Source organism: Vombatus ursinus, unplaced genomic scaffold, assembly GCF_900497805.2.
Source record: "Vombatus ursinus unplaced genomic scaffold, bare-nosed wombat genome assembly UNPS02000582.1, whole genome shotgun sequence".
Classification (NCBI taxonomy): domain Eukaryota; kingdom Metazoa; phylum Chordata; class Mammalia; order Diprotodontia; family Vombatidae; genus Vombatus; species Vombatus ursinus.
Window position 1 is genome coordinate 11,905,212 of NW_020940360.1, and position 14,364 is coordinate 11,919,575.

The following is a 14,364-nucleotide window of genomic DNA, read 5'->3' on the forward strand; positions in this document are numbered from 1 at the left end:
ATTTTTAAATATATTAGCTAATTAGGTTGGTTTAAAATTAATATTTTAATTATCACTAGTATGTCTCAATATTATTTGCATCAGATTAGTTTTTTCCTTTTAAATGATAGCCGAAAAATAAGCCATTCCAACTATTTCTTTCATTCCTTCTAGCTTTTAGGTAAAGAATCTCTTTTAGTACAGAAAATTTTTTTTATGTTCAGATTCTTAGATGTTTGAACAATAGAATTATAAAGACTTTGCTTCTTAATTATAGCATTTACATATTTAGAAACTTAAGTTCCCACAGAAGTCAAGAAAAATGTATTAAGCAACTAATATAGAACACAATGCTAAATACGAGGGGTGATGAAAGATAAAAGTAGTATGATTTTTCTCTAATTGGGTTTACTAGTCTAATCTATCATATCTAAACTATATAAGAAACATAGTAGTGTACTAAGAGTAGGCTAAATAAATTTGTGTTGAACAAATCAATAATTATAAGGTAGATTATAACATAGGACAATTATTTGTAGTTAGTTCTCCATGTTAAAAAGTCAAAGTGAAAATTTTAAAATAATGATACATCACAGAAAAACAGACATCATAACTTTTCCACCATCTTCAAGCAGCAACACTTGGAACATGTACTAGGGTTGTCAATTGTATTTGGGAAGAATTGACCTGTTACAGACGAAGAAGAAGGAATGTATTTTAGAGGCAAGGGATTAAAGGGATTAAAAATAGAATCTCATTCAGAAATAATTTCCTTGAATGAATATTATACTTTCAAAACATTTTACAATTTCACAAAAATAAAGGCCAACTTTGTATTTGTTAAATACCCCATGGATTCTGATCAAGTGCCCATAAAGAATACTAGGATTGAACAAAAGTTCCAGAATATCAAGGGAATTAATGAAAAGAAATTTAAAGGAAGGTGGCCTAGTCATACCAGATCTTAAATTGTGTTATAAAACAGCAATCATCAGAACTACTTGGTACTGGCTAAGAAACAGAGTGGTGGATCAGTGCAATAGATTAGGTACACAAGACAAGAGTACTCAATGACTATAGTAATCCACTGTTTGATAAATCTAAAGACTTCACCTTCTGGGATAAGAACTCACTATTTGACAAAAACTGCTGGGAAAACTGGAAAATAGTATGGCAGAAACTAGGCACAGACCAACACTGTACACCCTATACCAAGATAAAGTCAAAATGGGTACATGATGTAGAATTTATAACCAAACAAGAGATAGAGAACGTTATGAAATGCAAAATGGATAATTTTGATTACATTCAATTGAAAAGTTTTGCGCAAACAAAGCCAATGCAACTAAGATTAGGAGGGAAGCAGAAAACTGGGAAAGAATTTTTACAATCAGTGTCTCTGATAAAGGCCTCATTTCTCAAATATATAGAGAACTGAGTCAAATTTATAAGAATACAAGTCATTCCCCAACTGATAAGTGGTCAAAGGATATGAAGAGGCAGTTTTCAGATGAAGAAAGTAAAGCTATCCATAGTCCTATGAAAAAATGCTCTAAATCACTACTGATTAGAGAAATGCAAATCAAAACAGCTCTGAGGTACCACATCACACCTATCAGATTGGCTAACATGACAAAACAGGAAAATGATACATGCTGGAGATGTGGGAAAAATTGAAACACTAATGCATTGTTTGTGGAGTTGTGAAATGATCCAACCATTCTGCAGAACAATTTGGAACTATGCACAAAGGGCTAAAAAACTTTGTATACCCTTTGACCCAATAATAGCACTTCTAAGGCTGTATCCCAAAGAGAATATACAAATGGAAAAAGGACTCACATGTAAAAAAATATTTATAGCAGCTCTTTCTGTGGTGGCAAAGGATTGGAAATTGAGGGAAATCCCATCATTTGGGGAATGGCTGAACAAGTTGTGATAATGAATGTAATGGAATACTATTGTGCTATAAGAAACAATGAGCAAGAGCCAGAGACCCGGACTGGGACCAAGAGGGAGAGGGAGCCGGAGCGAGAACCCGAGCTTGAGCCATAGCAGTGGACTGGGAGTAAACAGGGCCCCATAATGGCAAGGTTCTGCAGCCTGGTGGCCTCAATGCAGCAATAGCGGCAACCCCCCCACCAGTACCACACAACCCCTGGCTGGCCCAGCACCAGCAGAGAGAGCTGCCTGTACAGCTGCCCCATCTGCCTGGAGGTCTACCACTGGCCTGTGACCATCGGCAGCTATGGACACACATTCTCTGGGAAGTGTTTGCAGCCATGTCTCCAGGTGCCATCTCCACTCTGTCCACTCTGCCAAATGCCATTTGACCCAAAGAAAGTGGACAAAGCCTACAATATGGAAAAGCAGCTGTCATCCTACAAGGCTACATGCTGGGGCTGCAGCAAGAAGCTGACTCTTGCAAAGATGAGGTCACACATTTCTTCCTGCCAGAAGATGCAGGAGCAGATGGCCTGTCCCAAATTTGTCCCAGTAGGGAAAACATCCCAGCCCATTTCCAGCAATATCCCAAACAGATCCACCTTTGTGTGTTCATACTGTGGAGCCCACAATCTGGACCAACTGGAGCTGGTGAAGCACCGCATAGAGAATCACCGCAATGACCGCTACGGAGTGGTCTGCACCATCTGTTCAGTCATGCTCTGGGCAACCCCAGCTTCACAACTTCCTGCAGCACCCCCTCCATCAAAACAATTCTCCTATGACACTTTTGCAGACTACAACAGCCTCAAAAAAGCTGCATTTCAGGCTGTCCTGTCACTGTCCTTCTCTGAGAACTGAAGGCAGCCCTGGCTGGGCCCCAACCCAAACCTGAGGTCGAAAGTCACCTTTTCCACATGGAGGAACGAAGGCTTTCTCAATCTTCAGCAATGCCTAGCAGTCAGGCCTCCCTGTCACCTTTATTTGAATTGCACCTTTTTTAATAAGGTGGAATCTCTATTCCTTGAACAAGGAGAGCAGGCCAACTGCAAAGGCCAATCCTCAATGTCCTTCTGCGGGTAGGAAAAGAATGTACCTTTTACCAGTTCAAAGTTTAGATCTAAGTGAGGACTTTCACCTCTTTTCTGGGTAAGTAAAGCTGATTTGTTTGGTGTTTGGAGACCCAGATGATCAATACAGGGCGGCTGAGTAGCCTCAAAATCAGAGCATGGAGTTGTTTTTTTTGTAGCAATGAGTTAGCTTTCATGCTTCTTAAAAATATTCAATTATGGGGCAACTAGGTGGCGCAGTGGATAGAGCAACAGCCCTGAAGTCAGGAGGACCTCAGTTTAAATCCGGGCTCAGACCAAACACTTGGCACTTACGAGCTGTGTGACCCTGGGCAAATCACTTCAACCCAATTGCCTAAAAAAAAAAAGAATACTCTAATTTGCTGATCCAGACAGGTCAGACTTTGGGGGAATGGACAGAGGGGAGAGACTAGAAGAGAAACTTAGCTGAAGATCTGAATGGGAAGAATGTTTTCCTAAACCCAATCCTAATATCTGGCATTCAGTAAAGTTTCCACTTTGCTCATTTGGTTCCAGCTTTTGTGATACTTAGCAAGATTCTGGCATTTTTCTATATTAACCAGTGTGATAACCTTTTCACATTTTATAGAATGAGGAAAAAGCAGTTACTCTTCTTCATACTGCAGTATCTGTGTTTGACTAGGAACAACAGTATTTTAATGGAACATTTAAAAAATTATATTTAAAAAAAAAATAAAAAACAAACCTAGTGTAGGATCAGCATAGGGGGAGTTATAGGGAACCTGGGGAAGCCAGAACCCAAACTGGAATTAAGAGGGGTTTTTCCACTCGTGCTTGTGTGACTGTGAGATGGTCACGTTCGTTAGATTATTTCTATATTTTTAAGGTTTTCGTTCTGTCTGTTTACCTTTTGCTAATAAAAAAGACTCCCAGCCCCTTGTGCAAGCAGTGCTGTTGCTGTGGTGTCTGGGGTTCCAGGGCCCTGATGGATCTTTACACAGTGGAAATAGCAGAGTTGCTCCCAGACTTGGAGAAGACTAGACCAGAAGGGCCCTTTTTATCACCTTTCCAAAGAGATGACTAGAACTCACTCCTCAGGCAGAGGGTTGGCAGGCAGCTGAACTGAAGGACAAGGTCTCGGGGTCTGCAGTATCCCACACAGCCAGGCAAAGGGAGCAGTATGGAGCCATGGACAGTCTTCCTGGTCAGTATTTGGGCTCAGTATTGGGTTTGGAAAGAAGCTTGTTCAGCTTTCTGGTTTATTTAATGAAATAAATCATTGTCTTTTTTAAAAAATAAAAGAAAAAGCTTCAGAGCAAAAAATAAATAAATAAATAAAATTAAAAAGAAAGGATGAGCAAGCAGACTTCAGAAAAACCTGGAAAGACTCGTATGGACTGATGCTAACTGAAGTGAGCAGAACCAGGAGAACGTCATACACAGTAACAGCCACATTGAGCAATGACTAATTTTTATAGACTTAGCTCTTCTCAGCAATGCAAGGATCTAAGACATCTCTAACAGTCTCATGATGGAAAATGCTATCCACATCCAGAGAAAGAACTATTCAGAGAACTTTGAATGCAGATTGAAGTATACTATTTGCTCTTTTTTTTCTCTTCCGTTTTATTTTGTTTCTTCTTTCTTGTGGTTCCTCCCATTGGTTCTAATTCTTCTTTACAACATGACTAACGTGAAAATATGTTTAATAGGAATGTATATGTAGAGTCTATAGCAGATTGCATGCTACTCGGGGGAGGATGAAAAAGAGAGATGGGGAGAAAATTTAAAACTCAAAGCTTATGGAAACAAATGTTAAAAACTAAAAATAAATAAATTTGTTTTAAAAAAAGAAAATATCAAACTGCACATTCAATAGGCACCTTGAAATCAATATGTCCAAAACAGAATTCACTATCTTTTCCCCCAAAATACACCCCTATCATGAACTTCCCACTTTCTCAAGAAGACCACTACCCTCCCAGTTGATCAGGTTGATAACCTTCAGTTATCCCCTAATTAGATAATTAGAGTTATCCTCTAATCTCCACTCTCCTTTACCCTACATATTCACTCAGTTGCCAAATCTTGTTGACTCTATATTCACCATATCTCTCCCAACTGTCCCCTTCTCTTCACTCACACTGCCATTACTTTGATTCAGATCCTCATTACCTCTTCATTTGACTATTGCAACAACTTCCTAATTAAACTGCCTCATCTCTTTCCTATTCAATCCATTCTCTACTCAGCTGCTAAAATAATATTACTAAAGCATAATCTGACTGAATCACTCACCGGCATAACAGCACGAGGGACTCCCTACTCAATGAACCATAAAATAAAAATTCCTTTGCTTGGCATTTAAAGACCTTCACAATGTGCTTCACCCTACTTTTTCAGATTTATTATATATTATTCCTCATCATACACTCTAAGAGCTGGGCCAACTGGATTTCCTGCTGTTTTTCACATTCAATATTCAATTCTCTATACCTTTGAACTTGACCTCCTCCATACCTAAAATATACTTTCTCCCCACCAATGCTTCTTAGAAACCCTAGTTTCCTTTAAATCTCAGGTCAAGCACCTTATATAGGAACATAAGGCCTTTACAAATACTCTCCACTGTTAATGTTCTTCTAACCAAAATAAATTGCCTTTTATTTAATTTTTATGCATTTTGTATACACTTATATGTCCACAAGTTGTTTCCCTTTCAAGAACAAAGTTGCTTAAATAGAGGAACTTTTTCATTTTTGTTTTTGTAGTACTAGAAATATACGACCTGGCTCATAGTAGAGACTTAAAAAGTGACTGCTGAATTGAAATGAAATTGGGACCAAAAATATTTCCATCTGAATATACCTTCAATAATGTAAGGAAAGAGAAAAGTATATCAAATATATACAAGTTTATAGAAAATAGTTTATAGCCAACTATTCAGAAACATAGGTTTTCAAAAATGAGATGAATCTATTTTTGATGTAAATATTTGCATCTAATTCACAAAGCCAATAGAGAATAAAAGTTAAAAATTCACAAGCTATTTAGTGAGTAACTATGCAATGGTACTATTCTGTAAGATTTGCTGGTGAGATCACCCTACTCCCCATTACCTCCCATTTTACTTCTCTGTGTACACACTGTATTCCCTAAGTAGAATACAATCTCTTAGAGAGCAGAAATTGTTTTATTTTGGTCTTTGTAATTAAGCAAGGCTAGCACTGTACCTCAACTCCTAGTATGTGCTTTAAAAAACATCTGCCAAATTGAAGTTTGACAAAGTTACTTCACTGATCTAACACTCAAATTTCTTATTCTGTAAAATGAGTGTTGGACATGACCTAAGATGCCTGTCTTCCACGTCTAAAACCAACAATGCTATGATATTGTCAATGCTTCTTCAACAATTCACATTTATATATAATGGAAAAATATTTTGTAGATGATATATTGGAAAGTCTAAGATTTTGGTGACAAGATCATTCCCTCCCAACATTTCTTGTCTGTTTGTCTGTAAAATATGTATGTTCATCTAAAATACTACATTTATATTATTAAAATTTTCTTGTTAATGAACTTTTCTGATCATATGGCATCGTTGGGAGAAGGGAAGAAACACTGAATTGGAAATTAAGAAACAGGTCTTGTGGTTCCTGTTTTGCTATCTAGAAGTATTACTTCAATTGTGCAAAGATTCAAAAATAAAATGTATTTATATTAAATACAAAATACTTCTCAATCAATTGACCAGAATTACAAACTTTTATTATGCTGGATATGGAAAAAGATCATGATGAAATATTCTTGATGCATCAGACTGAAAAATTAGATATTCACAGACCATGCCTGATACTAAGGTACTAATTGGCATCTGGATAACCTGCTTTTTCCCCTTTGCTCTCATTGTAAAAGATTTATAAATTTAATTTGGTTATCTGCATGGTCCACTGGACTAAGCACAGGATTGTAGTGAAAAATTCAGACTTCTAATCACAATGTTATTGTTCCTCTTCTAATCCCAATTCACAAAATGTGCTTGGATAAATCATAAAAAAAATAAATTTTCTCAGTTTTCTCACCTGTAAAATGGAGATAAAATTTGAACTACTTCATAAGAATCCTGTTTGGAATAATTAAATTTGAAAAATTGTCATAAAAATATGGAGTAACTAAACTTTGGGAAATATAAGTAAAAAATGTAGTAAATCATTAGTTATAGAACAAAAAAAAAGATTTATTCTCATCTTAATAGAACACCACACTGGAAATCTACAATGAATTCTTTTGTAAATCCAGACCTACAATTTCCATATTATATAACAACAACAACAATAGCAATAGTTTACATTTATATAACACTTTACAATTTATAAAATGTATTCCTCACAATGACCTAGTAAGGCAGACAGTACAAGTATAACTTTCTAGCTTATAGATGTAGTTGAGGCTCAAAGAGGCTAAGAGATCTGACCAGGTTCAAGCAAATAGTGAGTGTCAGAGAACAAAGGTTCAAGTCTACATACTCACATACAAGTTCAGCATACCTTCCCTTATACCACGCATTTTAGAACTAAAAAATTATGGAGATTAAAGTAGAATTCATTACTCCATCTTGAGTTCAGTGGTCCTATTTTTCATGCTTCCTTATCACATTCATAATTTCTAGCATGTTGTTAAGTACATAAATATAAAGAAGTACATTGTGAAAGAATTTATGTCCTGCACAGCAGAAATATTTGGCAGAACAGGAAATTTGAATCTAGAATGGCAAGTCTCACCAAAGAAACACAAGACAGGAAAAATAACCGGGAATACAAATATAATGAAAATGAAGAACAATCCGGAAAGAGAGCAGAAAAAAGCAATAATATTTTTAAAAAGCATGATTTCCATACAAGCAAAACATAATGATCTCACAGACAGGATAAGTAGAGATAACTTAAAGATTATAGGTCTCCCAAAAGAACATAACAGAACACCATAACAGAAGAAATAATACAAGAAATACTAATCCAAAGAATCCAAAGATTGCCTCCAGAAAATAACCTTAGGCTATAAACTCCAAAACACAGAGAGGTTAAACTTAACAATTTTACTGACAAACAACAAATTCTGCAAGAGACTGGGGAAAAGACCTTCAAATATAAAGGGAAGGAAATTTGAATTATATAAGACTATTCTAAACCCACCAGAAAGAGCAGGACTGAATGGAATGTGTTCCAAAGAACAAAGGATCTCAAGATGTAGCCCAAGGTGACTTAACTTGTAAATATGAACCTAAGCATAAATGGGGAAAAAAATGAGATGTTAAATTAAAAAGATGTATAAAAAATTTCCAGAAAGGACACTACAACTGAAGAAACTGTTTATTAAACACCCCAAACAACAGATATACAAGAAGGATAAACAAGTACAACAACCAAGGACAAAACAAGTAGAAAAAAAAACAATAAACCGACCACTACCAGATTTCTTTCTAAATGTACATGGGGAGATAAGGATGAAAGCAGAAGACAAATAGATGTGATGGTAGAGAAACATGCTGAAACATCATGAACTGATTCTCACAACACCCTGACTACTGGTGAATCAATGTTTTTTTGAAAGACTAAATTACAGAATGGAGAGGAAGTAAAAGTCGGGAAGGATAGAAGACAATAGAGTGATATAACCTAACCAATTCAAAGGCTAACAATGAAAGAAAAATAACTACTGTAGTCTTTTTAGGAAGAAGAAAACCTACAAGAGAATGGATGAGGAGGGAAAAGCAGAGACTGAAAAAGGAAAGGGCAAATCTTTATTTCAATAATGGAAGCAGATAACACTGAAAAATGTACCCAAAAGAGAAGAGAGAAATTCTATCAAGAGAAATGGGAACCATAATATAGACATTATCAGCGTGGATTTGGTTCTTCAAGAGACTCCTCATTCTACTTCAGGAGAATAATTGGTGATGGCACCCAGAAGAGTGGAGGTCTTGGATTCAGGGAAGAGATTGAAACAAATGGGAAAAATGACCAAGGAAAGGGCAAGGGTCAATAATGAACTTCACAATCAGGGGTAAGGGAAGCAACACACTTTATTAAATGTCTCCTATGTGTCAAGAATTGTGCTAAGCATTTTACAAATATTTTCTCATTTGAACCTGACAAACACCCTGTAAGAAAAGTGTTATTAACACTCTCATTTTATAGTTGAGGAAATTGAGAAAGAGAAAGGTTAAATGACTTGTTCAGGCTCACAAAGCTAGTTAAGTGTCTGAGCTAGAGTTGAGCTCAGATCTTCCTGACTCCAGACCCAGGGCTCTATCCATTGTGCCACTTAGTTGTAATTAAGAAAATTCCTACCAAAAGACAACATCCTCTCTATTTATTACATTTAGTAATTGACCTTTCTTTTTTTTTCTTCCAGATTTTATTAATTTATTCATTTTTAGTTTTCAACATTCACTTCCACAAGATTGTGAGTTCCCAATTTTCTTCCAATCTCACCCCTCCCCCCACCCGAAGACGGCATGCATTCTGAATACCTAATCTGCCCTCCCTTCTATCCCCACCCTTCTCATATCCCCTTCCCTTTCTATTTTCCTATAGGGCAGGATAGATTTCTATACCCCATTGCCTGTATATCTTATTTCCCAGTTGCATGTGAAAACAATTTTTAACATTTGTTTTTAAAATTTTGGGTTCCAAATTTTATCCCTTCCTCCCTCCCCAAATACCCTCATTGAGAAGGCAAGCAACTTGATACACGTTATACACGTGTAGTCATTCAAAACACTTTCATAGTAGTCATGTTGTAGAAAACTAACTATATTTTCCTTCATCGTATCCCGCCCATTTATTCTATTTTTTCTTTTGACCTTATCCCTCCTTAGAAGTGTTTGCTTCTGATTATCCCCTCCCCCAATCAGCCCTCCCCTCTATCATCCCCCTGCTCTCTTATCTCCTTCCCCTCAATTGTCCTGTAGAGTAAGATAGATTTCTATACCCAAGTGAGTGTGTATGTTATTCCCTCCTTAAGCCAAATCTGATGAGAATAAGATTCATTCATTCCCTCTCACCTTCCCTCCTTTCCCTTCCACTGTAAAAGCCTTTTCTTGTTTGTTTTATGTGAGATAATTTGCCCCATTTTACCTCTCCATTTCTCCTTTTCCCAGTATTCCCCCTCTCTTACCCCTTAATTTTATTTTCCAGATATCACCCCTTCAACTTCAACTCACTCTGTGCCCTCTATCTATCTATCTATCTATCTATCTATACATACATACATATAATTTTTTTCCCTCCAACTACCCTAATACTGGGTCTCGTGAGTTACAAATATCATCTTTCCATGCAGGAATGTAAACAGTTCAACCTTAATAAGTCCCTTATGATTTCTCTTTCCTGTTTATCTTTCAATGCTTCTCTTGAGTTTTAAATTTGAAAGTCAAATTTTCTATTCAGCTCTGGTCTTTTCATCAAGAATGCTTGAAAGTCCTCTATTTCACTGAATGTCCATTTTCCCCTGAAGGATTATACTCAGTTTTGCTGAGTAGGTGATTCTTGGCTGTAATCCTATCTCCTTTGCCCTCTGAAATATTATATCCCAAGCCCTGCAGTCCCTTAATGTACAAGCTGCTAAATCTTGTGTTATCCTGATTGTTTTTCCACAACACTTGAATTGTTTCTTTCTGGCTGCTTGCAGTATTTTCTCCTTGACTGCGGAACTCTGGAATTTGGCTACAATATTCCTAGGAGTCTTCCTTTGGGAATCTCTTTCAGAAGGTGATCAGTGAATTCTTTCAATTTCTATTTTGCCCTCTGGTTCTAGAATATCAGGGCAGCTTTCCCTGACAATTTCTTGAAAGATGATGTCTAGGCTCTTTTTTTGATCATGGCTTTCAGACAGTTCAATAATTTTTAAATTATCTCTCCTGGGTCTATTTTCCAGGTCCATTTTTTTTCCCTTGAGATATTTCACATTCTCTTCTATTTTTTCATTCTTTTGGATTTGTTTTACAGTGTCTTGATTTCTCATAAAGTCATTAACTTCCAATTGCTCCAATCTAATTTTTAAGGAAGTATTTTCTTCAGTGAGCTTTTGGACTTCCTTTTCCATTTGGCCAATTCAGTTTTTTAAGGCATTCTTCTGCTCACTGGCTTTTTGGACCTGTTTTGCCATTTGGGTTAGCCTATTTTTTAAGGTGCTATTTTCTTCAGTATTTTTTGGGGTCTCCCTTAGCAAGCTGTTGACTTAGTTTTCATGATTTTCTTGCATCACTCTCATTTCTCTTCCCAGTTTTTCCTCTACCTCTCTTATTGCTTCTCAAAATCCCTTTTGAGCTCTTCCATGACCTGGGACTGATTCATATTTTTCTTGGAGGCTTTGGATGCAGGAGCTTTGACTTTCTTGTCTTCTTCTAGTTGTATGTTTTGATCTTCTTTGTCACCAAAGAAAGATTCTATGGTCTGATTTTTTTTGAGCAGTTTGCTCATGATCTCGGTCAATTACTTAAGTTACAAACTCTTTGTTAAGGTAGGGGTCTGTTTCCAGTGTGGAGAATGTCCAAAGCTTTGGTGGAGTTTTGGGGGGGGGTTTGTATGTTTGTTTGTTTATTTATTTATTATTTTTAGGTAATTGGGGTTAAGTGACTTGCCCAGGGTCACGCAGCTAGCAAGTATTAAGTGTTTGGTCTAAGGTCAGATTTGAACTCAGTTCCTCCTGACTTCAGGGCCAGTGCTCTATCCACTGTGCCACCTAGCTGCCCCACTTTGGTGGTTTGTGCAGTTTGTTTTCAGAGATACTTCCAGGGACATGTAAATTTTCAATTCTTCCAAGGTTGTATGATCAAAGGCGAGGTGTTTACTCCTTTCCTGGCCTGTGCTCTGGTCTACGAGTGACCATAAGCACACTTTTCTGCCTTGGAACTGTGAGGAGGATTCCCTCTCCACTGCCACTATGAGCTCTACCACACCAGCACTCCTCACCCCAGGACCACCACCCAGAACTGCGACCCAGATCCAAGCATGGGCAAAGCAAGAGAATCCTGCCTCTGCATCAGCAAAGACATCCCTGCAATCCCTCTGTGATCAGCCACTCAATTCCCCCTCTGTCTGTGGGACAAGCTCAGGAAGCAGTGGGGCTGGGACCAAGCTTCTCTCCCACCGCAGTCACAGACTTTTCCTACTGACCTTCTGAGTTGTCTTTGGTGTTTGTGGGTTGAGAAGTCTGGAAACCACCACAGCTGCCTGTGATTCAGTTCTCTGAGGCCTGCTCCAGGTTCACTGAGGCATGTTTTGCCTGTGCACCCACAATGAACTGTGTTCCTCTCCCAGCCTGGCACGATAGACCTTTCAAATCAACCATCCAGGCTGTCTTGGGCTGGAAATTTTTTTCACCCTGTCTTTTTGTGGGTTCTGCTGCTTTAGAATTTGTTTAGAGTCTTTTTTTACAGGTATTTGAAGGGATTTGTGGGAGAGCTCAAGCAAGTCACTGCTTTTACTCTGCCATCTTGTCTCAGCCTCCAGTAACTGGCCTTTCTGAGAGGTTCAAGAGGGAAAAGAAGAGCCAGAGGGCAAGTTCTACAAGTAATAAACTCTTTGGAAGAGGGAACCCAAAATAAATATCTGAAAAGTTTTAATTCCAAAAGGAATACAGAGAATAAGGAAAGACTAAGAGCTAAATTAGTATAAATGCCATGAACTAAAGAATAAAAGTCTAGAACAGAAAAAAAAAATCAAAGAAAAAATAATGAAGATGAAGACAAGAAATCCTTTTTAGAAAAAGGTGTAGAAAATGGAATTTTAATTACTAACAAACAAAAAAAGTTGAAGGGGAGAAGAGGAAAGAGGATTCTACTTAACTACTTAATTGAGAGGAAAAAAAGTGGAAGAAATAAATAACTAGATAAAAGCAAGAAAGAAAAAGAAATTAAGAAAACCTCCCAAATGAGGGAAAGTGGAGAAAAAGTAAGAGGGTGGAGGGCTTCAGGGTGAGGGGAATAGAGCTGGTGGGAATAGGGTTGCTTTAACATACATTAAGTTAAAATAAGTGGAAAGACATAGTACAGTGTTTACAGAGGAAGAGGATTAAAAATTCTAATTTCAAAACAAAACAAAGTAAAACAACATTAAAGACAAATGCAGGAAAATTTCAAGGCCCAGGAACAGAAGTCTCTGTGGTCCTGGAAAGAGGGAGAAGGTCCTGGGGTGAAGGGTTAGGTTTTGTTCTACGCCTATGTCAAGTCCTGGGCCTCCAAGTGCAGACTCACCAGGTATGGAAAATGAGGCAAGGTGTTGAGTGAGTTCAGGGCCAATGAGTACCAGTTCATGGGTTGTTGTTGTTTTTTTTTTTAAACCTTTTCAGATCCTGGGCATTGCAGTTCATGGAGACAGCTGAAGTTACTTTGTCCTTGGCACATAATTTCTGTTTTGGAGATGTCTGAATGGTCATGGGAATCAGAGAAATACACAAAGTTTGGCTCTAACATAAAGAATGAGGTCAGAAAGTAGCCTGGAAGGATGAGGGGGGATAAAAAGAATCCCACTATGAAAAGCTATTGAGTTGACTGGGATGTTCATAAATCAAATCCAACAGAAAAAATAATTCCAAAATGTCTGTAAGCAAAACTTCAAAGAAAAGCACAGCAGGGAAACAAATTCAAATAGAATTCCTCGAAGAGACGAAGCAAAGGTTGTGATGGGTTTTTTAGAGTTAAAAAATGTGTTTAAAATGAAATAAAGCACTAGAGGAAGAATAATACTTGTAATCAACAAATCAATAAACATGAAGCACCACTTACGCGCTAGGCACTGTGCTAAGTGCTGGGGATACCAAAGGAGGCAAAATACAGTCCTTGCTCTCAAAAAGCAGGGTCATTGTGCGGTCAAATGAGGTATCTGTAGTAGAGTGATGGGGAAGCTGTAGAAGCTGACTCAGCCACCATACTATAACAATGAATAAACTACCATACTGAACATAGTTTTTAGAAATAGCTTAGGCTGAGTAATGTCTATCCCTGAAAAGGCACAAAGTGGGAAAGGAAAAGGATTGAAGCTTATAGGCAAAGCTTTGGGGAAGATAATTTTTTTAGGTATATGTTAGGAGAGTTATCAGGGGAATTCCTGGCTACTGGAATTTGCAAAACCTGTTTCAAGCTAGGTTGGAGTCAGAAGGAGTGAATCAAAAAGAAATAGCCTCTCTCCCAATTTCATGATCACAACTAGTTCATATTAGCTTCCATATACTGTGATGTCATATAATTATATGGCATAGTTAAAGAAATGCCTTTCAAGAAAAAAAAGAAAAAAAAATCTCTAAATAAAAGAGTGGCTCACATTTAAAACACACAAACACACACACACACACACACACACACACACACACACACACACACACA

At 37.4% G+C, this 14,364-nt stretch overlaps 1 protein-coding gene and 1 pseudogene across 1 annotated transcript in view; one reads left to right on the forward strand and one right to left on the reverse strand.

Moving 5' to 3' along the window:
• Window positions 1–14,364, reverse strand: part of RNGTT (RNA guanylyltransferase and 5'-phosphatase) — a 337,641-nt gene that overhangs the window by 93,933 nt on the left and 229,344 nt on the right. The window lies entirely within an intron of this gene.
• LOC114038723 lies at window positions 2,062–2,784 on the forward strand (annotated as a pseudogene).